The sequence below is a fragment of the Cibotium barometz genome, chromosome 59, assembly GCF_041138505.1.
Source record: "Cibotium barometz isolate CiBa-2024 chromosome 59, ASM4113850v1, whole genome shotgun sequence".
Lineage (NCBI taxonomy): Eukaryota > Viridiplantae > Streptophyta > Polypodiopsida > Cyatheales > Cibotiaceae > Cibotium > Cibotium barometz.
In genome coordinates this window covers 2,966,588-2,980,087 of record NC_141104.1, presented here as the reverse complement: position 1 = coordinate 2,980,087, position 13,500 = coordinate 2,966,588, and positions in this window count along the sequence as shown.

Sequence of the window (13,500 nt, the reverse complement as noted above, 5' to 3'; positions counted from 1 at the left end):
TCGATCTTACAAATGCCCCGGAAACCTTTCAAAGATTGATGTGCACAGCTTTTAAGGACTACTTGCAAAAGTGGTTGGAAGTGTTTATTGATGATCTATGTGCACATTCTCGATGGGAAGATCATTTGAAGTGTTTGAGGAAGGTGTTTGAACATTGCTGATTATATCGGATATCACTAAACCCTTTGAAGTGCCAGTTATGGGTCAAGCATGGTGTGATACTAGGACACATAATCTCAAAAAATGGCATATCCACTGAGACGATAGCAAGGTCAAGTTGATCTTGGAACTTCCACCACCCACCAACTACAAAGGTGTGCAAAGGTTTATGGGTCGTCATGTGGGTTATTATCGACGCTTCATCATATTTTATGCGGAGATAACTAGACCCTTGTATAAACTGCTCATTGTCTTTGAGTGGATAAAGGAGTGTCAAGAGGCTTATGATCATCTGAAGCAAGCCTTGGAAAGCGCACCCATTTTTTGCGACCCCCTAATTGGGATCTTATATTCCACGTACACATCGATGCATCGAATTTCGCAATTGGTTGTGTGCTAGCCCAACTTGGTGAATTCAAGTTGGACTATCTAGTTTGCTTTGTTAGTCATCAATTGAATGATGCAGAGGTGAACTACACCACTACCAAAAGAGAAGGATTGGCCATGGTCTATGCAGTCAAGAAATACTGACATTATCTCTTGGCTAACAAATTCATATTTTTTGTGGACCATCAAGCTTTGCTATATCTAGTGAATAAACCTTGCACCACAGGAAGAATCACATGTTGGCTACTATTGTTGTTGGAATTTGACTTTACTCTCACCGTAAGGAAGGGAAAACAACATGTGTTGGCCGATCACCTGTCTAGAGTTCCAAATGGAGAACCAGCTGGTGTCGACGATGATCTCCCTGATGCTTGTCTATTCAAATTGGATATGGTACCGGAGTGGAGCAAAGAGATTTCAGAGTATTTGGCTTATGGCTTCCCTCAGAACGTACCCTTAAATAAGCATAAGATGCGAAGGCTTATCAAGCTTGCAGTTCCATATCAATTGATTGCCGAAGAGTTGTATAGACTGGGCAAAGGCAATGTGCTCAGACGATGCGTAGTACGGGAGGGTGAACTCGTGACCATACTGGAAGAGTCTCATTCTAGGATAGTAGGTGGGTATTTTTTCGGAGAAATTACAGCCCGGAAGGTGCTCCAAGATGGTAACGTGGACTCTGGTGGTCCACGTTATTCGGAGACGCCAATGAGTTCGTCAAAAGATGCGAGGGATGCCAACGTTTCACGATCCTGAAAAAAAGAGACAAGATGCCACTAACCTCCATCATTGTCAGGCAACCATTTGAGAAATGGGGAATAGATTTTGCGGGGCCTATAAGTCCAGCGGCTCATGCAATTGAGATATCAAGCTCATCTAGTGAGGCGGTGGACACTGATGACCCGCTTGGGGGATAGGCCCCACACTTACACCACTGGCATGGTTGGTGAGATCATGGGTGATATGCAACCAGTGGGATGACAGGCTGTGTGACAGTCATTCTAGAGAGTGGCATAGATATAGCACCACCTCATTTAGTTGGGTTCACACTATAGAGATAACCCTAGTATGTATTTGGTTGAGTAGCTTTAATATTGTGTGTAGTGTTATCTTTGTATATGGTGTGTTGAGTGTTGTGTGAAGAAGAAGAAGATTTTTAGCCTCTCACTTTGTGTGTTCTCTTTTAGGGTTTTGTGAGTGTATGTGTGCTTGCAAGAGCTCAAGCTCTCTTCTCCCCTACATCTTTTCATGGTATCAGAGCGTGGTTCAAGCTAAGGGCTGAGCTGCAACCAATAGAAGCACAAGAAGCGATACGAGGGTGAGAGCTTCAACTACTCTTCCCTATTTGTGTTGCCGACTACACCCTTGTCGGGAGCTCTATGGGAGGCACCAGCAAACGATCTCTGATTGAGGAGCTTTCTTCGCGGGAGTAAAGCTATAGTGAAACTATACTAAAATATTGGATTATATTTTTCAGGCGCGTTACGACCTCCGTTTTTTAGAAAGCAGGCGATTTCGAGCACTGCGGGTAAGTCATCAATTCTCTGCAGAACTCTGTTTTAAGAACTGCAGGAAGACAAATTGATTGTGCAGACATTGTGTGTGCTGAAAAGAGGTCAACAATTGCCATTGAGTGTATGTATGCACATTGAGGTCAATGGTTGTGACATTTGAGTGTGTAGTACAGTACCGCTGTAGAAAATGCAACAATTTATGCATGACAAACCAGAGTGCTATAAATTCGTGTGTCTAGCAAGATGTCAAATGATGGCATAAACTAGATTGTCGCTGAGAAGCTTGATAAGAACAACTTCCATGCTTGGAGGTTCAGGTTGACAAATTTCCTGATGGGAAAGGGTTACTGGGACTACATAGAAGGTGCACATGAAGAGGCACTGGAGGTACCGGAGATCAATCCGAGTGCTGCAGATGTGAAAGAGTTCAAGGATTGGAACCAAGGAGCTAGAAAAGTTATGTATTGGCTCTCTATCAGTATATAGGACACCATGATTGGGCACATACAGGATGCCAAGACCCCCAAGGAGGTGCGGGACACCTTGGTAAAACTCTATGAAACTAATACCAAGGCACGAAAGATACAGTTGAAGAATGACTTTCATACTGTGGAGAAAAAGAGTATGTCTATGAATGACTGTGCATTGAATATCAAGGGTATTGTGGAATCCCTTGCATTTATTGGTGTTTCAGTAGATGATGATGATAAGGTGGAAGTCTGTCTACATCCACAATACAAGGCATTCAAGTCGTCTATTCAGACTTGAGAAAACATTCACAATTTTAGAGATTTGGTGTCTATGTTTATTATAGAAGAGAAGAGCTTGGGTGAAGAACAGCCTTTCGAAAAATAAAAACAGTTCAGAGCAACAGGCCTTCTACACAAGTTCAGGAAGAGGATGAGGTAGAGGAGGCCATGGACGCAGCCAAGGAGGTGGCTAAATAAGTAATCAGAATTATGGCCAACAGCAACAACAACAACAGTCCATGAATTCACAACAACAACAACACGCAGGTGGAAGAGGCCAATTCAGAGGCAGGGGGAGTCAAAGAGGTCATGGAAACTGGCAAAGGTAGTATAATGATACACGTGGATGCTTTTATTGTGGTAAGTGTGGACATGTGCACGCAGATTGTTATAAGAAGCAGGCTGACATGCAAAATGGAAAATTGCAGCAAAACAACTATGCATCCTCGAGCAGAAACAATGAGGATAATGAAAGGTTGTTTGTTATGAAGCATGTCGTTAATGCCATGTCTGAAAATGTTGAAGCAGCACATAAAGATGATGTATGGTACGTTGATTCAGGTGCTTCGAACCACATGCCAAGTCATGGGGAGTAGTTCAAGGAGATGAAAAACCTTGAAAGACCATGTTTTGTGGAAACAGGGGATGACACTGCTCATCCAATTGCCCATGTTGGAGATGTGCCATTGTCTATGCAGGATGGCAAAGTGAAGTACCTGGTAGATGTACTTCATGTTCCGAACATAACAAAGAATCTGGTTTCAGTTGGCCAGATGATTGAGCAGGGTTTGCAGGTTCGGTTTAACCCTGATGGTTGTTATGTTGAAGACTTTAAAGACAAGTGCAGGTTGGTTGCAAAAGGCAACAAAGTGGGCAGAATGTTTACATTAAATGTAAACACGCCTGAAGTGAGTGCTACGATGTTTGCAAATGGTTCAAGAATTGTTGCAAGACACATACATTTGGCATAAAAGAATTGGACATGTGAATGTGTAGAGAATGAAGTCTATGCAAACTAAAGGAATTGTGACAGGGCTACCAAAGTTTAAAGTTGAAGCTATGCAGAAAATATGTGAAGCATGCCAATTCGGAAAGCAAACAAAGCATGTATTTCCATGTAACAAAAATGTGAGCAGAAATGCACTAGATGTTGTGCATTCAGATGTATGGGGTCCTACGAAGACCATGTCTATGGGAGGCTGCAGGTACTATGTGACATTTATTGATGACCACACAAGGAAAGTGTGGATATACTTCATGAAGGGGAAGGGTGAGGTGTTCACTCATTTTCAGAATTTCAGATTTACAGTTGAAAAGCAAACAGGGAAATATGTAAAGTGCCTAAGGTCAGATGGAGGGGGAGAGTACTTCTCCAATGAGTTCTCTAAATTTTTGAAGAAGAATAGTATTCGGAGACAATTTACATGCAGATACACTCCGTAGCAAAATGGAGGAGTTGCTGAGTGGAAAAACATGCACACATTGCTGAGATTGCATGAGCATTGATGGAAGAGAAGAATATGCCGCATAGCTATTGGGCTGAGGCTATTTCTACAGCAGTTTACATCATGAACAGAACGCCTACTGTAGCCATACATGATGTAACTCCAGAGGAGAGGTTTACTGGCACAAAACCTGATTTGTCTCATCTTGGATGCATTGCCCAGCTAAGCTGGATCCAAAAGCTGAAAAATGTGTGTTTATTGGATATTCCCTTGAGCAAAAGGGATACAGGTGTTATAACCCTGCTACACGTGAGTTAAGGGTAAGCAGGGATGTTGTTTTTTATGAGATGAGCAGCTGGTATGCCGCTGGAAAAGAAACTGTTGGGGCTGATGTGCGTGGAAATGTGGTTGCACAAAATGCAAGTCAGCAATCACAGTCTTTGAGTGGACCAGGAGACTTCTCATCTAGTGGTTCAGTTTTGATAGACCATGGAGTGGCAGGCTGCGTCATAATACCAGTCCTACAAATGTGATTAGTACATCACATAAAGACAAAGAGAAAGTGGTTGAGCCCCTTAGTATGCCTGACATTTTTGCAGGGCATTCTCATGTTGATGGAGAGTCTAGTGGCTCTCAGAGATGAGCCCTGATGAGAGGAGCTTGGGATACCAGCTATGAGAATACCTCGTGTAAAGAAGGCTATGGAAGCCATGAATGCAAAGCTGCGAAGATCTGGGAGAGTGAAGAATCATGTGTGCAGAGGTTTACTGGTTATGTGGCACATCACTAAGCATGCATGGAAAAAGTTGTGCAGGTTATAGAGCCTACATGCATTGATGAGGCTATTGGAAATGTGTGTTGGGAGAAAGCTATGGATGAGGAGATGGATGCACTATATGGAAATGAGACTTGGAATTTAGTGCAATTGCCTGAAGGTAAGAAAGCCATTGGTGTACAAAGTAAAACCATAACAGTGATGGAAGCATAAGCAGGCACAAGGCTAGATTGTTAGCCAAAGGATATGCGCAGAAATATGGCATTGATTATGAGGAAACTTTTAGCCCAGTTGCCAAGATGGCAACAATGAGAGTTGTGATAGTAGTGGCTGCATCAAAGCAATGATCTTTACATCAGGTACAAAGTAAAACATAACAGTGATGGAAGCATGAGTAGGTACAAGGCTAGATTGGTAGCCAAAGGATATGCGTAGACATATGGCATTGATTATGAGGAAACTTGCAGCCCAGTTGCTAAGATGGCAACAGTGAGAGTTGTGATAGTAGTGGCTGCATCAAAGCAATGGTCTTTACATCAGATGGATGTAAAGAATGCATTCTTGCATGGGGATTATCACGATGAGGTGTACATGTTACAGCCACCTGGTTATGAGGATGTGAGTCACCCCGAGCATGTTTGCAGGTTGAAGAAAGCCTTGTATGGCTTAAAACAAGCACCAAGAGCATGGTCTGACAAGATTTTTGAATATCTTGTCACTATTGGCTTTCATGTAGCCAATGCAGATTTCTTGCTGTATGTGAGACACAGTGATAGAGGGGTTGTGCTTGTTGTCATCTATGTAGATGACTTGATCATTACGGGGGACCATGATGCAGAGATCTTTGATGTAAAGATCTTGCTTAGACAGAAGTTTGAGATGAAGGATCTGGGGGAGCTCAGATATTTCTTGGGCATTGAGGTGATTAGGTCATGTTAAAACCCTAAGATCTCTCTAGATAATTGTTATGCATAAACATGCATAAATCAGGCATAAACTCAACCACCCAACCACCCCCGAGCCCAAGGGATGCACACATGAATAATAATGAAATACATCATACCTCTACCTTGATGTCCCATACCATCAAGAGGTATAACTCCAATCCAATAGCATGTAGCTAAAGTGTGAAATGGTAGAAGAGTAGATATGAACCTCTACACAAGAGAGCATAACATAACCTTGGCCTCATGGAGCCGAAACCTCCAAGCCCCCTTGAGTGTGCCCCATACCCCTATTACATAGGAGGGCCCTTAAGTGACTCTTGACTCTCCATTTCCCATGTGTGACCCTTGGATGCCTGACCCTAACCTTAACCCTTAAGGTTAGTCCTAACCCATGCTCCACTAGAGCTTGTTCCCATGCTCCCATGCTCACAAGCCTAATGTGGGATAGCCTCCTAGTATATGCACACATAATGTGTATATAACATAGCACACATAATGTACATATAACATACTTCCCCTCTCTCAAAACATTGCACTCTTGCAATGAAAAGAAGGAGAACTGTGTTGAACAATCTTAACCAACTCCCAAGTCGAATCCTCAATTTCCCTATCTTTCCACCTAATTTTAACCTCAGGGATTAGTCAACTAGAAAGTTTCCTTTCCCTGAATTCAAGTACCTTAGCAGGTTCATGAAGAACATATGATAATTCATTGACTTCAACAAGTTCTTGAGGAGTAACTGTGTTATCCTCACCTCCCAGTTTCCCTTTCAATCTATGGATATGAAAGAATGGATGAACTCTAACAATTGGAGATAGTTTTAGTTCATACGCAACCGTGCCAATCCGATGTATAACTCGAAATGGACCACAATATCTAGGAGATAAATTCGAGCATTTTTCCATTGACAAAGATTGAGAATCTTTAAAAACATTAAAATAAACCAATGCTCTTGGTTCAAAAGACCGAGATGAGCGTCTCCTATCAGCATAAAATCATGCCCTATCATGAGCACTCCTGATAGAATCTCGAGCTTCGGTTAGCATTTCTTGCATATCTCGCAAGAAATCCCTCGATGCATCAAGCTCGATGTCCTTAAGACTGACATCAATAGGTGCCCTGGGTTGATACCCATACATAAGTATGCACGGACTAAAAACCAATAGCCGTAAAATTAAAATTGTTTATTGGCAAATTCCATCATTGAAATATTTTCCAATATGATGATTTTCTAGAGACATATGCACGAAGCATATACACTTTAATCTGATTCATACGCTCTATTTGTCCATTAGACGGCGGATGATCAGAGCAGAGCAATTCACATTCAAAGTAACTTCCTCGTTGTAAACCATTCGGAATAAAGTAAGAAAACATGGCATTATAACAGCAGAAACCAAGGATTCATCGGTGCCCCGACATATCCACATTTGCATATGGAATAATCGATGTCTCGAGTTACCCATATCAACATAGAGAGTCATCAGCGTCTCGATGAGTCACATATGTCCATCCGTAAACAATCAAGTTGACTATATAAATCACCTAAAGTACGGAACTAGAGAAAGAAATGCCAACAAAGGAAGAATCCAAATTTCCTTATCCGAACACAACAAGATAAACTTGTTTGTACTCTAAAGAAAGAGATTTCAACAAGTGAAAATGTCGACGAGATTACCCTCATCAAAACATGCAGGCTATAGATAAAAGAAGTATATCTAGAAAATAATGTCCACACTATAACTTCTAGTGAATTTAGAAATAAGATTGTCTTTGAATGTTGAGGTCAACATGCTAAGTGATGTAAGAAAAGCAACAATCTTGAGTCCAAATTATCCCATAAGATAATATATGTGAGGGATCACTAGCGTCCCATACCACCATGATACCACCCATACATACCTTAATAATTTGAAACTCCCTACTAGTATGCCGTCTAGAAAAATATGAATGAAATCCTGTATAAAAGGAATAAGATGGCCTTATCCAGACTTTCACATACTAAACCTGTCTCTATATACTTGAGACTACATTAAGGAATAACTCCTTTTGAGTACATCATTAGAAAAGAAATTGAATTATTTGATAACTACCCAAAACACCATAAAGTTAGGGTAGAAAAATAACTCACCTAGATATATAAGTAACTAGGTATCCGAGTTGGAATATATACAAGAGTATAAGAAATATACTCCAAAATTATGTGCAAAAAACGAAGGCAAATGCTACCTTCAAAGCACATGTAATTAATCAAAAGATCAAAAGATCCTTATAAAACCATGGATAAAAGCATAGAAGCTCCTCTAATCCATAAACACCATAGTTGATCATAAAAAGCAATGCATACCATCTAATGGACATAAATCATGCCAAAAGAAGCATTAAAATTGGTGGCCAACTCATCATCAATCCGGAGTATATGAACGTTATGTTGTTCAAATAAAACTCCAAAGTAAGAAAGTGAAACACATGTGTGGAGCACTCAATAAGAAAGCCCTAGACACAAGTGATCTAGGCAAAACCTGATGAGTCCATATAAAACTTGAAAAATATCCAATAAAAATCCACCAAAACAAACCGATCAACTAACCCATGATAGAATTTGTCTTAGGCTTAAGAAATTAAGCACAAACCACACTTAAAAAAGTGTAAAATAAATTATCATGGAAAAGTGTCAAATGTGAAACACACTTTGAACGTAAATTATAGCCATCAAAAGAAATTAAGGAACATGTCCAAAAAGAATGGCTAAATAATGGTAAAAAATCATGAATACATCGTTTAGAATTAATCCAAACATAATTATCCATTAATACGGGATATAATCGTATTAATAATATGCGAATAACCCGCATCTATCGAATGTCAGCATGAGAAAACGTACTTCAACATTAAATAACCCTCGAAAATATTAAATTCTCGAGAAAAAGAATTATCATGAATTTTTTCAAATTTTCTCTAATTTTACAGGGCCTCAAAATATAATAATTTTGAAGTCCACCAAACCTATCTTATGGCATTCTAAACCTATATTTTTTCAAAAAAAATTTAGTAATTTAATTTACCAAAATACCATTGATATTTTAAAAATATTATTTTTTAGGATTTTTAAATATAATATCTAGAATATTCCTAATTCTCTTTGAGAATCTCATCGTTCACGAAATTTCCAATTCTGCCCGACAATTCTCAAATCCAATGAAAATTTTTAATTTTAATGGATTTTTCTAATTTTTTGGTTCAAAAAATATATTTTAAAAGGAATTTGAATGGTCATGGGCGCCCGAATGGACACACCACATGCCAAACACCAACCCCACATTTTTCCGAAATTTAAAATAACCTTTGTCTAATTTTTCACTAATTTTTAAGAATTTTTTAAAATAACCTTTGTCTAATTTTTCACTAATTTTCAAGAATTTTTTAAAATTTTTAGTCAAACCCGAACGCATTTAGAATATGAACGATCAAAAAATTTTGGAATTCCAACGGTTTTCCTGGAATACAGAAAGCCAAAAGTTTTGGGAAAATGAAAAGACAAAAAAAATCGGAATGCGAAAGGTCAAAAGTTTCCGGAATACGGAAGGTCAAAAGTTTTTCTAGAATTCGGAAAGCCAAAAGGTTTCGGGAAAACGGAAAGCCAAAGGTTTTCTGGAAGATGAAAAGCCAAAAATTTTCATTAAGAAATTTCCATGAATTTTTCAGAGATTTTTTAATCTCAAATTCTATTTTTTTTGAATTTTTTAGGCTTTTTCTAAGCTTTTTTTTAAATGAATTCAAAAGCTTTTTTTTGAAATAATAAAAAACTTATTTTTAAAAAAAAATAAAAAAATAAATTAAAGTATTAATAAGCTTTTTTGGCTCTTGATTTTTTCTAGGGGGGGCGATTTTTTTCGCCCGGTCGCCTGCTCGTGGAACTGTAAGAGAGAGGGAGTGAAAACTCCCTCCTCTCCTTCTTCTCCCCTCTTTCCTCTCCCTCTTCTTCCTCCCAATCTCTTTCTCCTCCCTTTTGTTAATCACAGATTACTTTAATCCTTGATTAAAGTTTTTAATTAAACTTTCTTTTAATCATAATTATGATTTAGGCTTTAAAAAAATCATTTTAAAGAGATTTTCCCACAGAAAAAAGAAGGAAAAATCAGATTTGAGAGGCGGAGAGAGTCCCACGCACACGGGAGAGCATCTCATGCATCAACACGCTGTCCCCTACTGGATTTTAGTAGAAATTGACAGAAATTTGATCGCATTCTCGCGGAAAAAACCTGTAAAAAATGTATAAAAATACATTTAAAATTAAAAAATGCTCAAAAAATTCCTTAAAAATTAGAAAAAATTTCTAAAAATTCTGGAAATGCAGGGAATCCATTCTACAAAAATATCCACCATAAACTTTATGGTATTTTTGTAAAAAATTCCGATAATGCTCGATTTTAACCATAAAAAATAGAGAAAAATAGCATTAACTCACGAAATTTCCCCGCAACGTCGATTCGTCCATTGAATTGTAATTACACACGTTCCAATCACCAAATCGATGATCCACGTGCAATTCATCAACACAAATCAACAAAAATAATATTTTATTAGTAAATATTAAAATTTACTTAAAAAAATCAATAACAATTAAATAGAGATTGCTCTGATACCACTGTTAAAACCCTAAGATCTCTCTAGATAATTGTTATGCATAAACATGCATAAATCAGGCATAAACTCAACCACCCAACCACCCCCGAGCCCAAGGGATGCACACATGAATAATAATGAAATACATCATACCTCTACCTTGATGTCCCATACCATCAAGAGGTATAACTCCAATCCAATAGCATGTAGCTAAAGTGTGAAATGGTAGAAGAGTAGATATGAACCTCTACACAAGAGAGCATAACATAACCTTGGCCTCATGGAGCCCAAACCTCCAAGCTCCCTTGAGTGTGCCCCATACCCCTATTATATAGGAGGGCCCTCCAAGTGACTCTTGACTCTCCATTTCCCATGTGTGACCCTTGGATGCCTGACCCTAACCTTAACCCTTAAGGTTAGTCCTAACCCATGCTCCACTAGAGCTTGTTCCCATGGTCCCATGCTCACAAGCCTAATGTGGGTTAGCCTCCTAGTATATGCACACATAATGTGTATATAACATAGCACACATAATGTACATATAACAGGTCACCACATGGTATTGGATTACTGCAGAGACAGTATGACGTGGACATGTTGTCCAAGTATGGTATGATAGGCTATAAGCCTATCTCATTGCCATTGGATTAGAATGGCAAGTTGAGTGCAGATTCAGGAGAGATTTTGGAGGATCCTACTATGTATTGACGCATAGTAGGAAGCTTGATCTACATGATGATCACCAGGATAAATTTGAGCTATGCTGTTATGTTGGTGAGTCAGTTTATGTAGGTTCCACGGAAGCCACATTTGGATGCATTGAGATGCATACTGAGATATGTGAGGTCTATTTTGCATTGTGGACTATTTTATAAAACTGGGACAGAGATATGTGTACATGGGTACACAGATGCTGATTGGGCTGGTAGTATCTCTCTTAGATAGAAGATCTACTAGTGGCTTCATGTTTTCTTTGGGGAGTGCTGTTGTGACTTGGAGCAACAAGAAGCAGCCTATGGTTGCTCTATCCAGTACAGAGGCCGAGTATAGAGGTGCTGCTATGGTAGCATGTGAGGTAGCTTGGTTGAGAAAGCTACTAGCAGATTTGGGTCTATCAGTTGGATAGACAAGTTGTCATTTTCTGTGACAACATTAGTAGTATACAGTTGGCCGGGAACCCAGGTTTTCATGCTCGTACGAAGCATATAGAGGTCCACTACCATTTTGTCAGAGAGAAGGTTTTGGTAGGAGACATTGACCTTGTTTATGTCAGCACACAGGATCAGGGCGCTGACATCTTCACCAAAGCGTTGGGTACAGAGAAGATCCACAGATTCAAGGCTTCGCTTGGTGGTGTACATGAGGTGGAGTTGAGCTCGAGGGGGAGTGTTGAGATATCGAGCTCATCTAGTGAGGCGGTGGACACTGATGACCCGCCTGGGGGATAGGCCCCACACTTACACCACTGGCATGGTTGGTGAGATCATGGGTGATATGCGGCCAGTGGGATGACAGGCTGTGTGATAGCCATTCTAGAGACTGGCATAGTTATAGCGCCAGCTCATTTAGTTGGGTTCACACTATAGAGAACCCTAGTATGTATTTGGTTGAGTACCTTTCATATTGTGTGTACTCTTATCTTTGTATATGGTGTGTTGACTGTTGTGTGAAGAAGAAGAAGATTTTCAGCCTCTCACCTTGTGTGTTCTCTTTTAGGGTTTTGTGAGTGTGTATGTGCTTGCAAGAGCTCAAGCTCTCTTCTCCCCTGCATCTTTTCACATCCATCACAAGCCCCCTACATAATCATAGCCACTGATTATTTCACAAAGTGGGCGGAGGCTAGAACTTCAAAGAAAGCCGATGCGCAACAACTGTGAAATTTGTATATGAGCAAATCATATCACGATTCGGATGCCCATTGGAATTGGTGAGTGACCGCGGCTCACATTTCATTAATGAGGTGATTAATAAATTGCTTGCAGGATTCTTGGTAATCCATCGTAAATCGTCACCATACTACCCTCAAGCTGAAATATCCCTGCCCCCTCCACGCAACAGATTCAGTGGGGGCTAGCAGCGGAAGTAGCACTTCTGGCGTGGGGCACGATCCTTCACTCGGGGCCTCATCCCACGAATATCCAGACAAGAGACTAATCCCTTGGTTCTTCAAAAACCGAATCCGGAAAAACTTCCCTCGCCCAGAAAGCACGGGTGATTCCTTCAGGATATTTGTACTCTAATGTAGTCAGGGTCATTATTTACTGGCCAAACTGATCCGACCGAACCTTTGAGTCACTTGGTCAGATCAAGGAATAAACTTGCACTTGGATCATAGAAACCAACGCTTTTTTCCCCATCGAGAGGCACAGCCGTTGATTCTTTTTCCATAGAACAATTACTATCCGGGATTTACTTTATTTATCGTACTAAAATATAATTGAGTCTTATTTTACGGATCCATCAGTCCAGCCTAGTCCCATGGGTTAGCCAACCACCCCAACCACTGTAGTGATGGGATCCAATTAGGAATTTGGTTAGGTTTTATGCTGGGTACCAGCAACAACTGGTGTCAAGACGATGACCTCCCTGATGTTTGTCTATTCAAATTGGATATGGTACCGGAGTGGAGCAAAGAGATTTCAGAGTATTTGGCTTATGGCTTCCCTCAGAATGTACCCTTAAATAAGCATAAGATGCGAAGGCTTATCAAGCTTGCAGTTCCATATCAATTGATTGCCGAAGAGTTGTATAGACTGGGCAAAGGCAATGTGCGGGAGGGTGAACTCGTGACCATACTAGAAGAGTCTCATTCCAGGATAGTAGGTGGGCATTTTTTCGGAGAAATTACAGCCCGGAAGGTGCTCTAAGCTGGACTCTGGTTGCCCACGTTATTCAGA